This window comes from Lithobates pipiens, unplaced genomic scaffold, assembly GCF_037356315.1.
Source record: "Lithobates pipiens isolate NorthernLeopardFrog02 unplaced genomic scaffold, aLitPip1_a1.2 Scaffold_18, whole genome shotgun sequence".
NCBI lineage: Eukaryota > Metazoa > Chordata > Amphibia > Anura > Ranidae > Lithobates > Lithobates pipiens.
Window position 1 is genome coordinate 580,615,668 of NW_027507758.1, and position 22,025 is coordinate 580,637,692.

Here is a 22,025-nt window from a genome sequence, read left to right on the forward strand (position 1 = left end):
CGCCGTGAGCAACATGGGAAGCCGGAGTGCTCCTCATAACATGTGCCAAGGCATTGCCACGTTTTTGTGGTGGCATCTGTGGCTTCAGCCAAAGTCACGTAGGCAGTATTGGACAAAAGCAATCAATTAAAGAAAGCACGACCAGGCTTCCATGGCCAAGAGACAATATTCCATTAGGGGGAAAGGTGCCAGTGCCATGCTTACGCTGAGAGCTTTGGACTCGTTGAATCACCTGAATCAGGTTCAACTTCTCTTTGTGTGCGAAAGAAAGGCCTTTGGGCCCGCAAGCAAATATCGATTGGCATAGGAAAAGGCAACGTAGCAGAGGATGGTTTCGATCCATCGACCTCTGGGTTATGGGCCCAGCACGCTTCCGCTGCGCCACTCTGCTCTTGTCGCTGGCCATCCTCATGGATTTCGACAAGCGAATCCCAAGTCAAGCGTGGGCGAGAGCTGGACTCTCCTAGGCCAGCTGAGCGAGGGTGGTGGCGCCTGGCCCGGCGTGGAGCATTGGTGGTTCAGTGGTAGAATTCTCGCCTGCCACGCGGGAGGCCCGGGTTCGATTCCCGGCCAATGCAATTATGGGCTCTTGGTGTTTGTAGCTCTCTCCCCCAATTTCCAGCCCCATGGAATGCCTCAAGGCACAAGGTGTTTCTTGTCGAGAATGTATTAGGCGGTGTGAGTGCTTTTTGAAACCACCTTCTCCCAATGACATCATTGAAACCCATGGGGCCATACTTCAGAAGGGGCTCAGTTGTCCAAGGTCTTGGGGGAGTGGCTCTCCTGGTGTCTAGCGGCCAGAGCAAGTTGTGGATTTAGCAAAACTGCCTATAGTTTACACATAGCCCAGGAGAGGACAGGGATCAGCCATAGCACAAGCATCAACCTCAAGCAAAGGGGGATTAGCTCAAATGGTGGAGCGCTCGCTTAGCATGCGAGAGGTAGCGGGATCGATGCCCGCATTCTCCAAATGCAGCTTTCCTGATTTGCCAGGAGACACCTTGCTTTTGTGTTTGATGTTGAAGCTTGGAACCGAGCGCCGTGAGCAACATGGGAAGCCGGAGTCCTCCTCATAACGCGTGCCAAGGCGTTGCCACGTTTTTGTGGTGGCAACTGTGGCTTCAGCCAAAGTCACGTAGGCAGTGTTGGACAAAAGCAATCTAGTAAACAAAGCACGAGCAGGCCTCCATGGCCAAGAGACAATATTTCATTAGCGCAAAAGGTGCCAGTGCCATGCTTACGCTGAGAGCTTTGGACTCGTTGAATCACCTGAATCAGGTTCAACTTCTCTTTGTGTGCGAAAGAAAGGCCTTTGGGCCCGCACGCAAGCAAATATCGATTGGCATAGGAAAGGGCAACGTAGCAGAGGATGGTTTCGATCCATCGACCTCTGGGTTATGGGCCCAGCACGCTTCCGCTGCGCCACTCTGCTCTTGTCGCTGACCAACCTCAACAACCACATGTGGATGTAGTTTGCCAGCGATTCCCACGGGGAGTGGGTCCATGTGGCAAAGTCACAATGTAGACGACTAGGCGTTTCCATTGATTTTCGACCAGCGAATCCCAAGTCAAGCGTGGGCGAGAGCTGGACTCTCCTAGACCAGCTGAGCGAGGGTGGTGGCAAGTGGCCCGGCGTGGAGCATTGGTGGTTCAGTGGTAGAATTCTCGCCTGCCACGCGGGAGGCCCGGGTTCGATTCCCGGCCAATGCAATTATGGGCTCTTTGTGTTTGCAGCGCTCTCCCCCAATTTCCAGCCCCGTGGAGTGCATCAAGGCACAAGGTGTTTCTTGTCGAGAATGTACTAGGCGGTGTGAGTGCTTTTTGAAACCAGCCTTCTCCCAATTACATCATTGAAACCCATGGGGCCATACCTCTGAAGGGGCTCAGTTGTCAAAGGTCGTAGGAGGGAAAAAAAAGGGGGGTGCAAACCTTCTACGCTAGGAAAGCGGGTGGCTCTCCTGGTGTCTAGCGGCCAGAGCAGGTTGTGGATTTCGCAAAACTGACTATATTTTACACATAGCCCAGGAGAGGACAGGGATCAGCCATAGCGCAAGCAACACACTCGAGCAAAGGGGGATTAGCTCAAGTGGCAGAGCGCTCGCTTTGCATGCGAGAGGTAGCGGGATCGATGCCCGCATTCTCCAAACGCAGCTTTCCTGGTTTCACGGGAGGCACCTTGCTTTTGTGTTTGATGTTGAAGCTTGGAACCGAGCGCCGTGAGCAACATGGGAAGCCGGAGTGCTCCTCATAACATGTGCCAAGGCATTGCCACGTTTTTGTGGTGGCATCTGTGGCTTCAGCCAAAGTCACGTAGGCAGTATTGGACAAAAGCAATCAATTAAAGAAAGCACGACCAGGCTTCCATGGCCAAGAGACAATATTCCATTAGGGGGAAAGGTGCCAGTGCCATGCTTACGCTGAGAGCTTTGGACTCGTTGAATCACCTGAATCAGGTTCAACTTCTCTTTGTGTGCGAAAGAAAGGCCTTTGGGCCCGCAAGCAAATATCGATTGGCATAGGAAAAGGCAACGTAGCAGAGGATGGTTTCGATCCATCGACCTCTGGGTTATGGGCCCAGCACGCTTCCGCTGCGCCACTCTGCTCTTGTCGCTGACCATCCTCATGGATTTCGACAAGCGAATCCCAAGTCAAGCGTGGGCGAGAGCTGGACTCTCCTAGGCCAGCTGAGCGAGGGTGGTGGCGCCTGGCCCGGCGTGGAGCATTGGTGGTTCAGTGGTAGAATTCTCGCCTGCCACGCGGGAGGCCCGGGTTCGATTCCCGGCCAATGCAATTATGGGCTCTTGGTGTTTGTAGCTCTCTCCCCCAATTTCCAGCCCCATGGAATGCCTCAAGGCACAAGGTGTTTCTTGTCGAGAATGTATTAGGCGGTGTGAGTGCTTTTTGAAACCACCTTCTCCCAATGACATCATTGAAACCCATGGGGCCATACTTCAGAAGGGGCTCAGTTGTCCAAGGTCTTGGGGGAGTGGCTCTCCTGGTGTCTAGCGGCCAGAGCAAGTTGTGGATTTAGCAAAACTGCCTATAGTTTACACATAGCCCAGGAGAGGACAGGGATCAGCCATAGCACAAGCAACAACCTCAAGCAAAGGGGGATTAGCTCAAATGGTAGAGCGCTTGCTTAGCATGCGAGAGGTAGCGGGATCGATGCCCGCATTCTCCAAATGCAGCTTTCCTGATTTGCCAGGAGACACCTTGCTTTTGTGTTTGATGTTGAAGCTTGGAACCGAGCGCCGTGAGCAACATGGGAAGCCGGAGTCCTCCTCATAACGCGTGCCAAGGCGTTGCCACGTTTTTGTGGTGGCAACTGTGGCTTCAGCCAAAGTCACGTAGGCAGTGTTGGACAAAAGCAATCTAGTAAACAAAGCACGAGCAGGCCTCCATGGCCAAGAGACAATATTTCATTAGCGCAAAAGGTGCCAGTGCCATGCTTACGCTGAGAGCTTTGGACTCGTTGAATCACCTGAATCAGGTTCAACTTCTCTTTGTGTGCGAAAGAAAGGCCTTTGGGCCCGCACGCAAGCAAATATCGATTGGCATAGGAAAGGGCAACGTAGCAGAGGATGGTTTCGATCCATCGACCTCTGGGTTATGGGCCCAGCACGCTTCCGCTGCGCCACTCTGCTCTTGTCGCTGACCAACCTCAACAACCACATGTGGATGTAGTTTGCCAGCGATTCCCACGGGGAGTGGGTCCATGTGGCAAAGTCACAATGTAGACGACTAGGCGTTTCCATTGATTTTCGACCAGCGAATCCCAAGTCAAGCGTGGGCGAGAGCTGGACTCTCCTAGACCAGCTGAGCGAGGGTGGTGGCAAGTGGCCCGGCGTGGAGCATTGGTGGTTAAGTGGTAGAATTCTCGCCTGCCACGCGGGAGGCCCGGGTTCGATTCCCGGCCAATGCAATTATGGGCTCTTTGTGTTTGCAGCGCTCTCCCCCAATTTCCAGCCCCGTGGAGTGCATCAAGGCACAAGGTGTTTCTTGTCGAGAATGTACTAGGCGGTGTGAGTGCTTTTTGAAACCAGCCTTCTCCCAATTACATCATTGAAACCCATGGGGCCATACCTCTGAAGGGGCTCAGTTGTCAAAGGTCGTAGGAGGGAAAAAAAAGGGGGGTGCAAACCTTCTACGCTAGGAAAGCGGGTGGCTCTCCTGGTGTCTAGCGGCCAGAGCAGGTTGTGGATTTCGCAAAACTGACTATATTTTACACATAGCCCAGGAGAGGACAGGGATCAGCCATAGCGCAAGCAACACACTCGAGCAAAGGGGGATTAGCTCAAGTGGCAGAGCGCTCGCTTTGCATGCGAGAGGTAGCGGGATCGATGCCCGCATTCTCCAAACGCAGCTTTCCTGGTTTCACGGGAGGCACCTTGCTTTTGTGTTTGATGTTGAAGCTTGGAACCGAGCGCCGTGAGCAACATGGGAAGCCGGAGTGCTCCTCATAACATGTGCCAAGGCATTGCCACGTTTTTGTGGTGGCATCTGTGGCTTCAGCCAAAGTCACGTAGGCAGTATTGGACAAAAGCAATCAATTAAAGAAAGCACGACCAGGCTTCCATGGCCAAGAGACAATATTCCATTAGGGGGAAAGGTGCCAGTGCCATGCTTACGCTGAGAGCTTTGGACTCGTTGAATCACCTGAATCAGGTTCAACTTCTCTTTGTGTGCGAAAGAAAGGCCTTTGGGCCCGCAAGCAAATATCGATTGGCATAGGAAAAGGCAACGTAGCAGAGGATGGTTTCGATCCATCGACCTCTGGGTTATGGGCCCAGCACGCTTCCGCTGCGCCACTCTGCTCTTGTCGCTGGCCATCCTCATGGATTTCGACAAGCGAATCCCAAGTCAAGCGTGGGCGAGAGCTGGACTCTCCTAGGCCAGCTGAGCGAGGGTGGTGGCGCCTGGCCCGGCGTGGAGCATTGGTGGTTCAGTGGTAGAATTCTCACCTGCCACGCGGGAGGCCCGGGTTTGATTCCCGGCCAATGCAATTATGGGCTCTTGGTGTTTGTAGCTCTCTCCCCCAATTTCCAGCCCCATGGAATGCCTCAAGGCACAAGGTGTTTCTTGTCGAGAATGTATTAGGCGGTGTGAGTGCTTTTTGAAACCACCTTCTCCCAATGACATCATTGAAACCCATGGGGCCATACTTCAGAAGGGGCTCAGTTGTCCAAGGTCTTGGGGGAGTGGCTCTCCTGGTGTCTAGCGGCCAGAGCAAGTTGTGGATTTAGCAAAACTGCCTATAGTTTACACATAGCCCAGGAGAGGACAGGGATCAGCCATAGCACAAGCAACAACCTCAAGCAAAGGGGGATTAGCTCAAATGGTAGAGCGCTCGCTTAGCATGCGAGAGGTAGCGGGATCGATGCCCGCATTCTCCAAATGCAGCTTTCCTGATTTGCCAGGAGACACCTTGCTTTTGTGTTTGATGTTGAAGCTTGGAACCGAGCGCCGTGAGCAACATGGGAAGCCGGAGTCCTCCTCATAACGCGTGCCAAGGCGTTGCCACGTTTTTGTGGTGGCAACTGTGGCTTCAGCCAAAGTCACGTAGGCAGTGTTGGACAAAAGCAATCTAGTAAACAAAGCACGAGCAGGCCTCCATGGCCAAGAGACAATATTTCATTAGCGCAAAAGGTGCCAGTGCCATGCTTACGCTGAGAGCTTTGGACTCGTTGAATCACCTGAATCAGGTTCAACTTCTCTTTGTGTGCGAAAGAAAGGCCTTTGGGCCCGCACGCAAGCAAATATCGATTGGCATAGGAAAGGGCAACGTAGCAGAGGATGGTTTCGATCCATCGACCTCTGGGTTATGGGCCCAGCACGCTTCCGCTGCGCCACTCTGCTCTTGTCGCTGACCAACCTCAACAACCACATGTGGATGTAGTTTGCCAGCGATTCCCACGGGGAGTGGGTCCATGTGGCAAAGTCACAATGTAGACGACTAGGCGTTTCCATTGATTTTCGACCAGCGAATCCCAAGTCAAGCGTGGGCGAGAGCTGGACTCTCCTAGACCAGCTGAGCGAGGGTGGTGGCAAGTGGCCCGGCGTGGAGCATTGGTGGTTAAGTGGTAGAATTCTCGCCTGCCACGCGGGAGGCCCGGGTTCGATTCCCGGCCAATGCAATTATGGGCTCTTTGTGTTTGCAGCGCTCTCCCCCAATTTCCAGCCCCGTGGAGTGCATCAAGGCACAAGGTGTTTCTTGTCGAGAATGTACTAGGCGGTGTGAGTGCTTTTTGAAACCAGCCTTCTCCCAATTACATCATTGAAACCCATGGGGCCATACCTCTGAAGGGGCTCAGTTGTCAAAGGTCGTAGGAGGGAAAAAAAAGGGGGGTGCAAACCTTCTACGCTAGGAAAGCGGGTGGCTCTCCTGGTGTCTAGCGGCCAGAGCAGGTTGTGGATTTCGCAAAACTGACTATATTTTACACATAGCCCAGGAGAGGACAGGGATCAGCCATAGCGCAAGCAACACACTCGAGCAAAGGGGGATTAGCTCAAGTGGCAGAGCGCTCGCTTTGCATGCGAGAGGTAGCGGGATCGATGCCCGCATTCTCCAAACGCAGCTTTCCTGGTTTCACGGGAGGCACCTTGCTTTTGTGTTTGATGTTGAAGCTTGGAACCGAGCGCCGTGAGCAACATGGGAAGCCGGAGTGCTCCTCATAACATGTGCCAAGGCATTGCCACGTTTTTGTGGTGGCATCTGTGGCTTCAGCCAAAGTCACGTAGGCAGTATTGGACAAAAGCAATCAATTAAAGAAAGCACGACCAGGCTTCCATGGCCAAGAGACAATATTCCATTAGGGGGAAAGGTGCCAGTGCCATGCTTACGCTGAGAGCTTTGGACTCGTTGAATCACCTGAATCAGGTTCAACTTCTCTTTGTGTGCGAAAGAAAGGCCTTTGGGCCCGCAAGCAAATATCGATTGGCATAGGAAAAGGCAACGTAGCAGAGGATGGTTTCGATCCATCGACCTCTGGGTTATGGGCCCAGCACGCTTCCGCTGCGCCACTCTGCTCTTGTCGCTGGCCATCCTCATGGATTTCGACAAGCGAATCCCAAGTCAAGCGTGGGCGAGAGCTGGACTCTCCTAGGCCAGCTGAGCGAGGGTGGTGGCGCCTGGCCCGGCGTGGAGCATTGGTGGTTCAGTGGTAGAATTCTCACCTGCCACGCGGGAGGCCCGGGTTTGATTCCCGGCCAATGCAATTATGGGCTCTTGGTGTTTGTAGCTCTCTCCCCCAATTTCCAGCCCCATGGAATGCCTCAAGGCACAAGGTGTTTCTTGTCGAGAATGTATTAGGCGGTGTGAGTGCTTTTTGAAACCACCTTCTCCCAATGACATCATTGAAACCCATGGGGCCATACTTCAGAAGGGGCTCAGTTGTCCAAGGTCTTGGGGGAGTGGCTCTCCTGGTGTCTAGCGGCCAGAGCAAGTTGTGGATTTAGCAAAACTGCCTATAGTTTACACATAGCCCAGGAGAGGACAGGGATCAGCCATAGCACAAGCAACAACCTCAAGCAAAGGGGGATTAGCTCAAATGGTAGAGCGCTCGCTTAGCATGCGAGAGGTAGCGGGATCGATGCCCGCATTCTCCAAATGCAGCTTTCCTGATTTGCCAGGAGACACCTTGCTTTTGTGTTTGATGTTGAAGCTTGGAACCGAGCGCCGTGAGCAACATGGGAAGCCGGAGTCCTCCTCATAACGCGTGCCAAGGCGTTGCCACGTTTTTGTGGTGGCAACTGTGGCTTCAGCCAAAGTCACGTAGGCAGTGTTGGACAAAAGCAATCTAGTAAACAAAGCACGAGCAGGCCTCCATGGCCAAGAGACAATATTTCATTAGCGCAAAAGGTGCCAGTGCCATGCTTACGCTGAGAGCTTTGGACTCGTTGAATCACCTGAATCAGGTTCAACTTCTCTTTGTGTGCGAAAGAAAGGCCTTTGGGCCCGCACGCAAGCAAATATCAATTGGCATAGGAAAGGGCAACGTAGCAGAGGATGGTTTCGATCCATCGACCTCTGGGTTATGGGCCCAGCACGCTTCCGCTGCGCCACTCTGCTCTTGTCGCTGACCAACCTCAACAACCACATGTGGATGTAGTTTGCCAGCGATTCCCACGGGGAGTGGGTCCATGTGGCAAAGTCACAATGTAGACGACTAGGCGTTTCCATTGATTTTCGACCAGCGAATCCCAAGTCAAGCGTGGGCGAGAGCTGGACTCTCCTAGACCAGCTGAGCGAGGGTGGTGGCAAGTGGCCCGGCGTGGAGCATTGGTGGTTCAGTGGTAGAATTCTCGCCTGCCACGCGGGAGGCCCGGGTTCGATTCCCGGCCAATGCAATTATGGGCTCTTTGTGTTTGCAGCGCTCTCCCCCAATTTCCAGCCCCGTGGAGTGCATCAAGGCACAAGGTGTTTCTTGTCGAGAATGTACTAGGCGGTGTGAGTGCTTTTTGAAACCAGCCTTCTCCCAATTACATCATTGAAACCCATGGGGCCATACCTCTGAAGGGGCTCAGTTGTCAAAGGTCGTAGGAGGGAAAAAAAAGGGGGGTGCAAACCTTCTACGCTAGGAAAGCGGGTGGCTCTCCTGGTGTCTAGCGGCCAGAGCAGGTTGTGGATTTCGCAAAACTGACTATATTTTACACATAGCCCAGGAGAGGACAGGGATCAGCCATAGCGCAAGCAACACACTCGAGCAAAGGGGGATTAGCTCAAGTGGCAGAGCGCTCGCTTTGCATGCGAGAGGTAGCGGGATCGATGCCCGCATTCTCCAAACGCAGCTTTCCTGGTTTCACGGGAGGCACCTTGCTTTTGTGTTTGATGTTGAAGCTTGGAACCGAGCGCCGTGAGCAACATGGGAAGCCGGAGTGCTCCTCATAACATGTGCCAAGGCATTGCCACGTTTTTGTGGTGGCATCTGTGGCTTCAGCCAAAGTCACGTAGGCAGTATTGGACAAAAGCAATCAATTAAAGAAAGCACGACCAGGCTTCCATGGCCAAGAGACAATATTCCATTAGGGGGAAAGGTGCCAGTGCCATGCTTACGCTGAGAGCTTTGGACTCGTTGAATCACCTGAATCAGGTTCAACTTCTCTTTGTGTGCGAAAGAAAGGCCTTTGGGCCCGCAAGCAAATATCGATTGGCATAGGAAAAGGCAACGTAGCAGAGGATGGTTTCGATCCATCGACCTCTGGGTTATGGGCCCAGCACGCTTCCGCTGCGCCACTCTGCTCTTGTCGCTGGCCATCCTCATGGATTTCGACAAGCGAATCCCAAGTCAAGCGTGGGCGAGAGCTGGACTCTCCTAGGCCAGCTGAGCGAGGGTGGTGGCGCCTGGCCCGGCGTGGAGCATTGGTGGTTCAGTGGTAGAATTCTCGCCTGCCACGCGGGAGGCCCGGGTTCGATTCCCGGCCAATGCAATTATGGGCTCTTGGTGTTTGTAGCTCTCTCCCCCAATTTCCAGCCCCATGGAATGCCTCAAGGCACAAGGTGTTTCTTGTCGAGAATGTATTAGGCGGTGTGAGTGCTTTTTGAAACCACCTTCTCCCAATGACATCATTGAAACCCATGGGGCCATACTTCAGAAGGGGCTCAGTTGTCCAAGGTCTTGGGGGAGTGGCTCTCCTGGTGTCTAGCGGCCAGAGCAAGTTGTGGATTTAGCAAAACTGCCTATAGTTTACACATAGCCCAGGAGAGGACAGGGATCAGCCATAGCACAAGCAACAACCTCAAGCAAAGGGGGATTAGCTCAAATGGTAGAGCGCTCGCTTAGCATGCGAGAGGTAGCGGGATCGATGCCCGCATTCTCCAAATGCAGCTTTCCTGATTTGCCAGGAGACACCTTGCTTTTGTGTTTGATGTTGAAGCTTGGAACCGAGCGCCGTGAGCAACATGGGAAGCCGGAGTCCTCCTCATAACGCGTGCCAAGGCGTTGCCACGTTTTTGTGGTGGCAACTGTGGCTTCAGCCAAAGTCACGTAGGCAGTGTTGGACAAAAGCAATCTAGTAAACAAAGCACGAGCAGGCCTCCATGGCCAAGAGACAATATTTCATTAGCGCAAAAGGTGCCAGTGCCATGCTTACGCTGAGAGCTTTGGACTCGTTGAATCACCTGAATCAGGTTCAACTTCTCTTTGTGTGCGAAAGAAAGGCCTTTGGGCCCGCACGCAAGCAAATATCGATTGGCATAGGAAAGGGCAACGTAGCAGAGGATGGTTTCGATCCATCGACCTCTGGGTTATGGGCCCAGCACGCTTCCGCTGCGCCACTCTGCTCTTGTCGCTGACCAACCTCAACAACCACATGTGGATGTAGTTTGCCAGCGATTCCCACGGGGAGTGGGTCCATGTGGCAAAGTCACAATGTAGACGACTAGGCGTTTCCATTGATTTTCGACCAGCGAATCCCAAGTCAAGCGTGGGCGAGAGCTGGACTCTCCTAGACCAGCTGAGCGAGGGTGGTGGCAAGTGGCCCGGCGTGGAGCATTGGTGGTTCAGTGGTAGAATTCTCGCCTGCCACGCGGGAGGCCCGGGTTCGATTCCCGGCCAATGCAATTATGGGCTCTTTGTGTTTGCAGCGCTCTCCCCCAATTTCCAGCCCCGTGGAGTGCATCAAGGCACAAGGTGTTTCTTGTCGAGAATGTACTAGGCGGTGTGAGTGCTTTTTGAAACCAGCCTTCTCCCAATTACATCATTGAAACCCATGGGGCCATACCTCTGAAGGGGCTCAGTTGTCAAAGGTCGTAGGAGGGAAAAAAAAGGGGGGTGCAAACCTTCTACGCTAGGAAAGCGGGTGGCTCTCCTGGTGTCTAGCGGCCAGAGCAGGTTGTGGATTTCGCAAAACTGACTATATTTTACACATAGCCCAGGAGAGGACAGGGATCAGCCATAGCACAAGCAACACACTCAAGCAAAGGGGGATTAGCTCAAGTGGCAGAGCGCTCGCTTTGCATGCGAGAGGTAGCGGGATCGATGCCCGCATTCTCCAAACGCAGCTTTCCTGGTTTCACGGGAGGCACCTTGCTTTTGTGTTTGATGTTGAAGCTTGGAACCGAGCGCCGTGAGCAACATGGGAAGCCGGAGTGCTCCTCATAACATGTGCCAAGGCATTGCCACGTTTTTGTGGTGGCATCTGTGGCTTCAGCCAAAGTCACGTAGGCAGTATTGGACAAAAGCAATCAATTAAAGAAAGCACGACCAGGCTTCCATGGCCAAGAGACAATATTCCATTAGGGGGAAAGGTGCCAGTGCCATGCTTACGCTGAGAGCTTTGGACTCGTTGAATCACCTGAATCAGGTTCAACTTCTCTTTGTGTGTGAAAGAAAGGCCTTTGGGCCCGCAAGCAAATATCGATTGGCATAGGAAAAGGCAACGTAGCAGAGGATGGTTTCGATCCATCGACCTCTGGGTTATGGGCCCAGCACGCTTCCGCTGCGCCACTCTGCTCTTGTCGCTGGCCATCCTCATGGATTTCGACAAGCGAATCCCAAGTCAAGCGTGGGCGAGAGCTGGACTCTCCTAGGCCAGCTGAGCGAGGGTGGTGGCGCCTGGCCCGGCGTGGAGCATTGGTGGTTCAGTGGTAGAATTCTCGCCTGCCACGCGGGAGGCCCGGGTTCGATTCCCGGCCAATGCAATTATGGGCTCTTGGTGTTTGTAGCTCTCTCCCCCAATTTCCAGCCCCATGGAATGCCTCAAGGCACAAGGTGTTTCTTGTCGAGAATGTATTAGGCGGTGTGAGTGCTTTTTGAAACCACCTTCTCCCAATGACATCATTGAAACCCATGGGGCCATACTTCAGAAGGGGCTCAGTTGTCCAAGGTCTTGGGGGAGTGGCTCTCCTGGTGTCTAGCGGCCAGAGCAAGTTGTGGATTTAGCAAAACTGCCTATAGTTTACACATAGCCCAGGAGAGGACAGGGATCAGCCATAGCACAAGCAACAACCTCAAGCAAAGGGGGATTAGCTCAAATGGTAGAGCGCTCGCTTAGCATGCGAGAGGTAGCGGGATCGATGCCCGCATTCTCCAAATGCAGCTTTCCTGATTTGCCAGGAGACACCTTGCTTTTGTGTTTGATGTTGAAGCTTGGAACCGAGCGCCGTGAGCAACATGGGAAGCCGGAGTCCTCCTCATAACGCGTGCCAAGGCGTTGCCACGTTTTTGTGGTGGCAACTGTGGCTTCAGCCAAAGTCACGTAGGCAGTGTTGGACAAAAGCAATCTAGTAAACAAAGCACGAGCAGGCCTCCATGGCCAAGAGACAATATTTCATTAGCGCAAAAGGTGCCAGTGCCATGCTTACGCTGAGAGCTTTGGACTCGTTGAATCACCTGAATCAGGTTCAACTTCTCTTTGTGTGCGAAAGAAAGGCCTTTGGGCCCGCACGCAAGCAAATATCGATTGGCATAGGAAAGGGCAACGTAGCAGAGGATGGTTTCGATCCATCGACCTCTGGGTTATGGGCCCAGCACGCTTCCGCTGCGCCACTCTGCTCTTGTCGCTGACCAACCTCAACAACCACATGTGGATGTAGTTTGCCAGCGATTCCCACGGGGAGTGGGTCCATGTGGCAAAGTCACAATGTAGACGACTAGGCGTTTCCATTGATTTTCGACCAGCGAATCCCAAGTCAAGCGTGGGCGAGAGCTGGACTCTCCTAGACCAGCTGAGCGAGGGTGGTGGCAAGTGGCCCGGCGTGGAGCATTGGTGGTTCAGTGGTAGAATTCTCGCCTGCCACGCGGGAGGCCCTGGGTTCGATTCCCGGCCAATGCAATTATGGGCTCTTTGTGTTTGCAGCGCTCTCCCCCAATTTCCAGCCCCGTGGAGTGCATCAAGGCACAAGGTGTTTCTTGTCGAGAATGTACTAGGCGGTGTGAGTGCTTTTTGAAACCAGCCTTCTCCCAATTACATCATTGAAACCCATGGGGCCATACCTCTGAAGGGGCTCAGTTGTCAAAGGTCGTAGGAGGGAAAAAAAAGGGGGGTGCAAACCTTCTACGCTAGGAAAGCGGGTGGCTCTCCTGGTGTCTAGCGGCCAGAGCAGGTTGTGGATTTCGCAAAACTGACTATATTTTACACATAGCCCAGGAGAGGACAGGGATCAGCCATAGCGCAAGCAACACACTCGAGCAAAGGGGGATTAGCTCAAGTGGCAGAGCGCTCGCTTTGCATGCGAGAGGTAGCGGGATCGATGCCCGCATTCTCCAAACGCAGCTTTCCTGGTTTCACGGGAGGCACCTTGCTTTTGTGTTTGATGTTGAAGCTTGGAACCGAGCGCCGTGAGCAACATGGGAAGCCGGAGTGCTCCTCATAACATGTGCCAAGGCATTGCCACGTTTTTGTGGTGGCATCTGTGGCTTCAGCCAAAGTCACGTAGGCAGTATTGGACAAAAGCAATCAATTAAAGAAAGCACGACCAGGCTTCCATGGCCAAGAGACAATATTCCATTAGGGGGAAAGGTGCCAGTGCCATGCTTACGCTGAGAGCTTTGGACTCGTTGAATCACCTGAATCAGGTTCAACTTCTCTTTGTGTGCGAAAGAAAGGCCTTTGGGCCCGCAAGCAAATATCGATTGGCATAGGAAAAGGCAACGTAGCAGAGGATGGTTTCGATCCATCGACCTCTGGGTTATGGGCCCAGCACGCTTCCGCTGCGCCACTCTGCTCTTGTCGCTGACCATCCTCATGGATTTCGACAAGCGAATCCCAAGTCAAGCGTGGGCGAGAGCTGGACTCTCCTAGGCCAGCTGAGCGAGGGTGGTGGCGCCTGGCCCGGCGTGGAGCATTGGTGGTTCAGTGGTAGAATTCTCGCCTGCCACGCGGGAGGCCCGGGTTCGATTCCCGGCCAATGCAATTATGGGCTCTTGGTGTTTGTAGCTCTCTCCCCCAATTTCCAGCCCCATGGAATGCCTCAAGGCACAAGGTGTTTCTTGTCGAGAATGTATTAGGCGGTGTGAGTGCTTTTTGAAACCACCTTCTCCCAATGACATCATTGAAACCCATGGGGCCATACTTCAGAAGGGGCTCAGTTGTCCAAGGTCTTGGGGGAGTGGCTCTCCTGGTGTCTAGCGGCCAGAGCAAGTTGTGGATTTAGCAAAACTGCCTATAGTTTACACATAGCCCAGGAGAGGACAGGGATCAGCCATAGCACAAGCAACAACCTCAAGCAAAGGGGGATTAGCTCAAATGGTAGAGCGCTCGCTTAGCATGCGAGAGGTAGCGGGATCGATGCCCGCATTCTCCAAATGCAGCTTTCCTGATTTGCCAGGAGACACCTTGCTTTTGTGTTTGATGTTGAAGCTTGGAACCGAGCGCCGTGAGCAACATGGGAAGCCGGAGTCCTCCTCATAACGCGTGCCAAGGCGTTGCCACGTTTTTGTGGTGGCAACTGTGGCTTCAGCCAAAGTCACGTAGGCAGTGTTGGACAAAAGCAATCTAGTAAACAAAGCACGAGCAGGCCTCCATGGCCAAGAGACAATATTTCATTAGCGCAAAAGGTGCCAGTGCCATGCTTACGCTGAGAGCTTTGGACTCGTTGAATCACCTGAATCAGGTTCAACTTCTCTTTGTGTGCGAAAGAAAGGCCTTTGGGCCCGCACGCAAGCAAATATCGATTGGCATAGGAAAGGGCAACGTAGCAGAGGATGGTTTCGATCCATCGACCTCTGGGTTATGGGCCCAGCACGCTTCCGCTGCGCCACTCTGCTCTTGTCGCTGACCAACCTCAACAACCACATGTGGATGTAGTTTGCCAGCGATTCCCACGGGGAGTGGGTCCATGTGGCAAAGTCACAATGTAGACGACTAGGCGTTTCCATTGATTTTCGACCAGCGAATCCCAAGTCAAGCGTGGGCGAGAGCTGGACTCTCCTAGACCAGCTGAGCGAGGGTGGTGGCAAGTGGCCCGGCGTGGAGCATTGGTGGTTAAGCGGTAGAATTCTCGCCTGCCACGCGGGAGGCCCGGGTTCAATTCCCGGCCAATGCAATTATGGGCTCTTTGTGTTTGCAGCGCTCTCCCCCAATTTCCAGCCCCGTGGAGTGCATCAAGGCACAAGGTGTTTCTTGTCGAGAATGTACTAGGCGGTGTGAGTGCTTTTTGAAACCAGCCTTCTCCCAATTACATCATTGAAACCCATGGGGCCATACCTCTGAAGGGGCTCAGTTGTCAAAGGTCGTAGGAGGGAAAAAAAAGGGGGGTGCAAACCTTCTACGCTAGGAAAGCGGGTGGCTCTCCTGGTGTCTAGCGGCCAGAGCAGGTTGTGGATTTCGCAAAACTGACTATATTTTACACATAGCCCAGGAGAGGACAGGGATCAGCCATAGCGCAAGCAACACACTCGAGCAAAGGGGGATTAGCTCAAGTGGCAGAGCGCTCGCTTTGCATGCGAGAGGTAGCGGGATCGATGCCCGCATTCTCCAAACGCAGCTTTCCTGGTTTCACGGGAGGCACCTTGCTTTTGTGTTTGATGTTGAAGCTTGGAACCGAGCGCCGTGAGCAACATGGGAAGCCGGAGTGCTCCTCATAACATGTGCCAAGGCATTGCCACGTTTTTGTGGTGGCATCTGTGGCTTCAGCCAAAGTCACGTAGGCAGTATTGGACAAAAGCAATCAATTAAAGAAAGCACGACCAGGCTTCCATGGCCAAGAGACAATATTCCATTAGGGGGAAAGGTGCCAGTGCCTTGCTTACGCTGAGAGCTTTGGACTCGTTGAATCACCTGAATCAGGTTCAACTTCTCTTTGTGTGCGAAAGAAAGGCCTTTGGGCCCGCAAGCAAATATCGATTGGCATAGGAAAAGGCAACGTAGCAGAGGATGGTTTCGATCCATCGACCTCTGGGTTATGGGCCCAGCACGCTTCCGCTGCGCCACTCTGCTCTTGTCGCTGGCCATCCTCATGGATTTCGACAAGCGAATCCCAAGTCAAGCGTGGGCGAGAGCTGGACTCTCCTAGGCCAGCTGAGCGAGGGTGGTGGCGCCTGGCCCGGCGTGGAGCATTGGTGGTTCAGTGGTAGAATTCTCGCCTGCCACGCGGGAGGCCCGGGTTCGATTCCCGGCCAATGCAATTATGGGCTCTTGGTGTTTGTAGCTCTCTCCCCCAATTTCCAGCCCCATGGAATGCCTCAAGGCACAAGGTGTTTCTTGTCGAGAATGTATTAGGCGGTGTGAGTGCTTTTTGAAACCACCTTCTCCCAATGACATCATTGAAACCCATGGGGCCATACTTCAGAAGGGGCTCAGTTGTCCAAGGTCTTGGGGGAGTGGCTCTCCTGGTGTCTAGCGGCCAGAGCAAGTTGTGGATTTAGCAAAACTGCCTATAGTTTACACATAGCCCAGGAGAGGACAGGGATCAGCCATAGCACAAGCAACAACCTCAAGCAAAGGGGGATTAGCTCAAATGGTAGAGCGCTCGCTTAGCATGCGAGAGGTAGCGGGATCGATGCCCGCATTCTCCAAATGCAGCTTTCCTGGTTTGCCAGGAGACACCTTGCTTTTGTGTTTGATGTTGAAGCTTGGAACCGAGCGCCGTGAGCAACATGGGAAGCCGGAGTCCTCCTCATAACGCGTGCCAAGGCGTTGCCACGTTTTTGTGGTGGCAACTGTGGCTTCAGCCAAAGTCACGTAGGCAGTGTTGGACAAAAGCAATCTAGTAAACAAAGCACGAGCAGGCCTCCATGGCCAAGAGACAATATTTCATTAGCGCAAAAGGTGCCAGTGCCATGCTTACGCTGAGAGCTTTGGACTCGTTGAATCACCTGAATCAGGTTCAACTTCTCTTTGTGTGCGAAAGAAAGGCCTTTGGGCCCGCACGCAAGCAAATATCGATTGGCATAGGAAAGGGCAACGTAGCAGAGGATGGTTTCGATCCATCGACCTCTGGGTTATGGGCCCAGCACGCTTCCGCTGCGCCACTCTGCTCTTGTCGCTGACCAACCTCAACAACCACATGTGGATGTAGTTTGCCAGCGATTCCCACGGGGAGTGGGTCCATGTGGCAAAGTCACAATGTAGACGACTAGGCGTTTCCATTGATTTTCGACCAGCGAATCCCAAGTCAAGCGTGGGCGAGAGCTGGACTCTCCTAGACCAGCTGAGCGAGGGTGGTGGCAAGTGGCCCGGCGTGGAGCATTGGTGGTTAAGTGGTAGAATTCTCGCCTGCCACGCGGGAGGCCCGGGTTCGATTCCCGGCCAATGCAATTATGGGCTCTTTGTGTTTGCAGCGCTCTCCCCCAATTTCCAGCCCCGTGGAGTGCATCAAGGCACAAGGTGTTTCTTGTCGAGAATGTACTAGGCGGTGTGAGTGCTTTTTGAAACCAGCCTTCTCCCAATTACATCATTGAAACCCATGGGGCCATACCTCTGAAGGGGCTCAGTTGTCAAAGGTCGTAGGAGGGAAAAAAAAGGGGGGTGCAAACCTTCTACGCTAGGAAAGCGGGTGGCTCTCCTGGTGTCTAGCGGCCAGAGCAGGTTGTGGATTTCGCAAAACTGACTATATTTTACACATAGCCCAGGAGAGGACAGGGATCAGCCATAGCGCAAGCAACACACTCGAGCAAAGGGGGATTAGCTCAAGTGGCAGAGCGCTCGCTTTGCATGCGAGAGGTAGCGGGATCGATGCCCGCATTCTCCAAACGCAGCTTTCCTGGTTTCACGGGAGGCACCTTGCTTTTGTGTTTGATGTTGAAGCTTGGAACCGAGCGCCGTGAGCAACATGGGAAGCCGGAGTGCTCCTCATAACATGTGCCAAGGCATTGCCACGTTTTTGTGGTGGCATCTGTGGCTTCAGCCAAAGTCACGTAGGCAGTATTGGACAAAAGCAATCAATTAAAGAAAGCACGACCAGGCTTCCATGGCCAAGAGACAATATTCCATTAGGGGGAAAGGTGCCAGTGCCATGCTTACGCTGAGAGCTTTGGACTCGTTGAATCACCTGAATCAGGTTCAACTTCTCTTTGTGTGCGAAAGAAAGGCCTTTGGGCCCGCAAGCAAATATCGATTGGCATAGGAAAAGGCAACGTAGCAGAGGATGGTTTCGATCCATCGACCTCTGGGTTATGGGCCCAGCACGCTTCCGCTGCGCCACTCTGCTCTTGTCGCTGGCCATCCTCATGGATTTCGACAAGCGAATCCCAAGTCAAGCGTGGGCGAGAGCTGGACTCTCCTAGGCCAGCTGAGCGAGGGTGGTGGCGCCTGGCCCGGCGTGGAGCATTGGTGGTTCAGTGGTAGAATTCTCGCCTGCCACGCGGGAGGCCCGGGTTCGATTCCCGGCCAATGCAATTATGGGCTCTTGGTGTTTGTAGCTCTCTCCCCCAATTTCCAGCCCCATGGAATGCCTCAAGGCACAAGGTGTTTCTTGTCGAGAATGTATTAGGCGGTGTGAGTGCTTTTTGAAACCACCTTCTCCCAATGACATCATTGAAACCCATGGGGCCATACTTCAGAAGGGGCTCAGTTGTCCAAGGTCTTGGGGGAGTGGCTCTCCTGGTGTCTAGCGGCCAGAGCAAGTTGTGGATTTAGCAAAACTGCCTATAGTTTACACATAGCCCAGGAGAGGACAGGGATCAGCCATAGCACAAGCAACAACCTCAAGCAAAGGGGGATTAGCTCAAATGGTAGAGTGCTCGCTTAGCATGCGAGAGGTAGCGGGATCGATGCCCGCATTCTCCAAATGCAGCTTTCCTGATTTGCCAGGAGACACCTTGCTTTTGTGTTTGATGTTGAAGCTTGGAACCGAGCGCCGTGAGCAACATGGGAAGCCGGAGTCCTCCTCATAACGCGTGCCAAGGCGTTGCCACGTTTTTGTGGTGGCAACTGTGGCTTCAGCCAAAGTCACGTAGGCAGTGTTGGACAAAAGCAATCTAGTAAACAAAGCACGAGCAGGCCTCCATGGCCAAGAGACAATATTTCATTAGCGCAAAAGGTGCCAGTGCCATGCTTACGCTGAGAGCTTTGGACTCGTTGAATCACCTGAATCAGGTTCAACTTCTCTTTGTGTGCGAAAGAAAGGCCTTTGGGCCCGCACGCAAGCAAATATCGATTGGCATAGGAAAGGGCAACGTAGCAGAGGATGGTTTCGATCCATCGACCTCTGGGTTATGGGCCCAGCACGCTTCCGCTGCGCCACTCTGCTCTTGTCGCTGACCAACCTCAACAACCACATGTGGATGTAGTTTGCCAGCGATTCCCACGGGGAGTGGGTCCATGTGGCAAAGTCACAATGTAGACGACTAGGCGTTTCCATTGATTTTCGACCAGCGAATCCCAAGTCAAGCGTGGGCGAGAGCTGGACTCTCCTAGACCAGCTGAGCGAGGGTGGTGGCAAGTGGCCCGGCGTGGAGCATTGGTGGTTCAGTGGTAGAATTCTCGCCTGCCACGCGGGAGGCCCGGGTTCGATTCCCGGCCAATGCAATTATGGGCTCTTTGTGTTTGCAGCGCTCTCCCCCAATTTCCAGCCCCGTGGAGTGCATCAAGGCACAAGGTGTTTCTTGTCGAGAATGTACTAGGCGGTGTGAGTGCTTTTTGAAACCAGCCTTCTCCCAATTACATCATTGAAACCCATGGGGCCATACCTCTGAAGGGGCTCAGTTGTCAAAGGTCGTAGGAGGGAAAAAAAAGGGGGGTGCAAACCTTCTACGCTAGGAAAGCGGGTGGCTCTCCTGGTGTCTAGCGGCCAGAGCAGGTTGTGGATTTCGCAAAACTGACTATATTTTACACATAGCCCAGGAGAGGACAGGGATCAGCCATAGCGCAAGCAACACACTCGAGCAAAGGGGGATTAGCTCAAGTGGCAGAGCGCTCGCTTTGCATGCGAGAGGTAGCGGGATCGATGCCCGCATTCTCCAAACGCAGCTTTCCTGGTTTCACGGGAGGCACCTTGCTTTTGTGTTTGATGTTGAAGCTTGGAACCGAGCGCCGTGAGCAACATGGGAAGCCGGAGTGCTCCTCATAACATGTGCCAAGGCATTGCCACGTTTTTGTGGTGGCATCTGTGGCTTCAGCCAAAGTCACGTAGGCAGTATTGGACAAAAGCAATCAATTAAAGAAAGCACGACCAGGCTTCCATGGCCAAGAGACAATATTCCATTAGGGGGAAAGGTGCCAGTGCCATGCTTACGCTGAGAGCTTTGGACTCGTTGAATCACCTGAATCAGGTTCAACTTCTCTTTGTGTGCGAAAGAAAGGCCTTTGGGCCCGCAAGCAAATATCGATTGGCATAGGAAAAGGCAACGTAGCAGAGGATGGTTTCGATCCATCGACCTCTGGGTTATGGGCCCAGCACGCTTCCGCTGCGCCACTCTGCTCGTGTCGCTGGCCATCCTCATGGATTTCGACAAGCGAATCCCAAGTCAAGCGTGGGCGAGAGCTGGACTCTCCTAGGCCAGCTGAGCGAGGGTGGTGGCGCCTGGCCCGGCGTGGAGCATTGGTGGTTCAGTGGTAGAATTCTCGCCTGCCACGCGGGAGGCCCGGGTTCGATTCCCGGCCAATGCAATTATGGGCTCTTGGTGTTTGTAGCTCTCTCCCCCAATTTCCAGCCCCATGGAATGCCTCAAGGCACAAGGTGTTTCTTGTCGAGAATGTATTAGGCGGTGTGAGTGCTTTTTGAAACCACCTTCTCCCAATGACATCATTGAAACCCATGGGGCCATACTTCAGAAGGGGCTCAGTTGTCCAAGGTCTTGGGGGAGTGGCTCTCCTGGTGTCTAGCGGCCAGAGCAAGTTGTGGATTTAGCAAAACTGCCTATAGTTTACACATAGCCCAGGAGAGGACAGGGATCAGCCATAGCACAAGCAACAACCTCAAGCAAAGGGGGATTAGCTCAAATGGTAGAGTGCTCGCTTAGCATGCGAGAGGTAGCGGGATCGATGCCCGCATTCTCCAAATGCAGCTTTCCTGATTTGCCAGGAGACACCTTGCTTTTGTGTTTGATGTTGAAGCTTGGAACCGAGCGCCGTGAGCAACATGGGAAGCCGGAGTCCTCCTCATAACGCGTGCCAAGGCGTTGCCACGTTTTTGTGGTGGCAACTGTGGCTTCAGCCAAAGTCACGTAGGCAGTGTTGGACAAAAGCAATCTAGTAAACAAAGCACGAGCAGGCCTCCATGGCCAAGAGACAATATTTCATTAGCGCAAAAGGTGCCAGTGCCATGCTTACGCTGAGAGCTTTGGACTCGTTGAATCACCTGAATCAGGTTCAACTTCTCTTTGTGTGCGAAAGAAAGGCCTTTGGGCCCGCACGCAAGCAAATATCGATTGGCATAGGAAAGGGCAACGTAGCAGAGGATGGTTTCGATCCATCGACCTCTGGGTTATGGGCCCAGCACGCTTCCGCTGCGCCACTCTGCTCTTGTCGCTGACCAACCTCAACAACCACATGTGGATGTAGTTTGCCAGCGATTCCCACGGGGAGTGGGTCCATGTGGCAAAGTCACAATGTAGACGACTAGGCGTTTCCATTGATTTTCGACCAGCGAATCCCAAGTCAAGCGTGGGCGAGAGCTGGACTCTCCTAGACCAGCTGAGCGAGGGTGGTGGCAAGTGGCCCGGCGTGGAGCATTGGTGGTTCAGTGGTAGAATTCTCGCCTGCCACGCGGGAGGCCCGGGTTCGATTCCCGGCCAATGCAATTATGGGCTCTTTGTGTTTGCAGCGCTCTCCCCCAATTTCCAGCCCCGTGGAGTGCATCAAGGCACAAGGTGTTTCTTGTCGAGAATGTACTAGGCGGTGTGAGTGCTTTTTGAAACCAGCCTTCTCCCAATTACATCATTGAAACCCATGGGGCCATACCTCTGAAGGGGCTCAGTTGTCAAAGGTCGTAGGAGGGAAAAAAAAGGGGGGTGCAAACCTTCTACGCTAGGAAAGCGGGTGGCTCTCCTGGTGTCTAGCGGCCAGAGCAGGTTGTGGATTTCGCAAAACTGACTATATTTTACACATAGCCCAGGAGAGGACAGGGATCAGCCATAGCGCAAGCAACACACTCGAGCAAAGGGGGATTAGCTCAAGTGGCAGAGCGCTCGCTTTGCATGCGAGAG

General features: G+C 53.4%; 19 non-coding genes across 19 annotated transcripts; all 19 read left to right on the forward strand.

The window, feature by feature from the left end:
* The first annotated feature begins 507 nt into the window (after positions 1-507).
* On the forward strand, positions 508-578 carry TRNAG-GCC (transfer RNA glycine (anticodon GCC)). The gene has a single exon. It is a non-coding gene; the product is annotated as a tRNA-Gly (tRNA).
* Positions 579-1,639: 1,061 nt separating this feature from the next.
* Positions 1,640-1,710, forward strand: TRNAG-GCC (transfer RNA glycine (anticodon GCC)). The gene has a single exon. It is a non-coding gene; the product is annotated as a tRNA-Gly (tRNA).
* Positions 1,711-2,719: 1,009 nt separating this feature from the next.
* TRNAG-GCC (transfer RNA glycine (anticodon GCC)) lies at positions 2,720-2,790 on the forward strand. The gene has a single exon. It is a non-coding gene; the product is annotated as a tRNA-Gly (tRNA).
* A 2,530-nt stretch (positions 2,791-5,320) lies between these two features.
* On the forward strand, positions 5,321-5,393 carry TRNAA-AGC (transfer RNA alanine (anticodon AGC)). The gene has a single exon. It is a non-coding gene; the product is annotated as a tRNA-Ala (tRNA).
* A 2,139-nt stretch (positions 5,394-7,532) lies between these two features.
* TRNAA-AGC (transfer RNA alanine (anticodon AGC)) lies at positions 7,533-7,605 on the forward strand. Its single transcript has one exon. It is a non-coding gene; the product is annotated as a tRNA-Ala (tRNA).
* Positions 7,606-8,275: 670 nt separating this feature from the next.
* Positions 8,276-8,346, forward strand: TRNAG-GCC (transfer RNA glycine (anticodon GCC)). Its single transcript has one exon. It is a non-coding gene; the product is annotated as a tRNA-Gly (tRNA).
* Positions 8,347-9,355: 1,009 nt separating this feature from the next.
* On the forward strand, positions 9,356-9,426 carry TRNAG-GCC (transfer RNA glycine (anticodon GCC)). The gene has a single exon. It is a non-coding gene; the product is annotated as a tRNA-Gly (tRNA).
* A 318-nt stretch (positions 9,427-9,744) lies between these two features.
* On the forward strand, positions 9,745-9,817 carry TRNAA-AGC (transfer RNA alanine (anticodon AGC)). The gene has a single exon. It is a non-coding gene; the product is annotated as a tRNA-Ala (tRNA).
* Positions 9,818-10,487: 670 nt separating this feature from the next.
* On the forward strand, positions 10,488-10,558 carry TRNAG-GCC (transfer RNA glycine (anticodon GCC)). The gene has a single exon. It is a non-coding gene; the product is annotated as a tRNA-Gly (tRNA).
* Positions 10,559-11,567: 1,009 nt separating this feature from the next.
* TRNAG-GCC (transfer RNA glycine (anticodon GCC)) lies at positions 11,568-11,638 on the forward strand. The gene has a single exon. It is a non-coding gene; the product is annotated as a tRNA-Gly (tRNA).
* A 318-nt stretch (positions 11,639-11,956) lies between these two features.
* Positions 11,957-12,029, forward strand: TRNAA-AGC (transfer RNA alanine (anticodon AGC)). The gene has a single exon. It is a non-coding gene; the product is annotated as a tRNA-Ala (tRNA).
* Positions 12,030-13,780: 1,751 nt separating this feature from the next.
* Positions 13,781-13,851, forward strand: TRNAG-GCC (transfer RNA glycine (anticodon GCC)). The gene has a single exon. It is a non-coding gene; the product is annotated as a tRNA-Gly (tRNA).
* Positions 13,852-14,169: 318 nt separating this feature from the next.
* On the forward strand, positions 14,170-14,242 carry TRNAA-AGC (transfer RNA alanine (anticodon AGC)). The gene has a single exon. It is a non-coding gene; the product is annotated as a tRNA-Ala (tRNA).
* A 1,750-nt stretch (positions 14,243-15,992) lies between these two features.
* On the forward strand, positions 15,993-16,063 carry TRNAG-GCC (transfer RNA glycine (anticodon GCC)). Its single transcript has one exon. It is a non-coding gene; the product is annotated as a tRNA-Gly (tRNA).
* Positions 16,064-16,381: 318 nt separating this feature from the next.
* Positions 16,382-16,454, forward strand: TRNAA-AGC (transfer RNA alanine (anticodon AGC)). The gene has a single exon. It is a non-coding gene; the product is annotated as a tRNA-Ala (tRNA).
* A 1,750-nt stretch (positions 16,455-18,204) lies between these two features.
* On the forward strand, positions 18,205-18,275 carry TRNAG-GCC (transfer RNA glycine (anticodon GCC)). Its single transcript has one exon. It is a non-coding gene; the product is annotated as a tRNA-Gly (tRNA).
* Positions 18,276-19,336: 1,061 nt separating this feature from the next.
* TRNAG-GCC (transfer RNA glycine (anticodon GCC)) lies at positions 19,337-19,407 on the forward strand. Its single transcript has one exon. It is a non-coding gene; the product is annotated as a tRNA-Gly (tRNA).
* A 1,009-nt stretch (positions 19,408-20,416) lies between these two features.
* TRNAG-GCC (transfer RNA glycine (anticodon GCC)) lies at positions 20,417-20,487 on the forward strand. Its single transcript has one exon. It is a non-coding gene; the product is annotated as a tRNA-Gly (tRNA).
* A 1,061-nt stretch (positions 20,488-21,548) lies between these two features.
* Positions 21,549-21,619, forward strand: TRNAG-GCC (transfer RNA glycine (anticodon GCC)). The gene has a single exon. It is a non-coding gene; the product is annotated as a tRNA-Gly (tRNA).
* Positions 21,620-22,025: the final 406 nt, after the last annotated feature.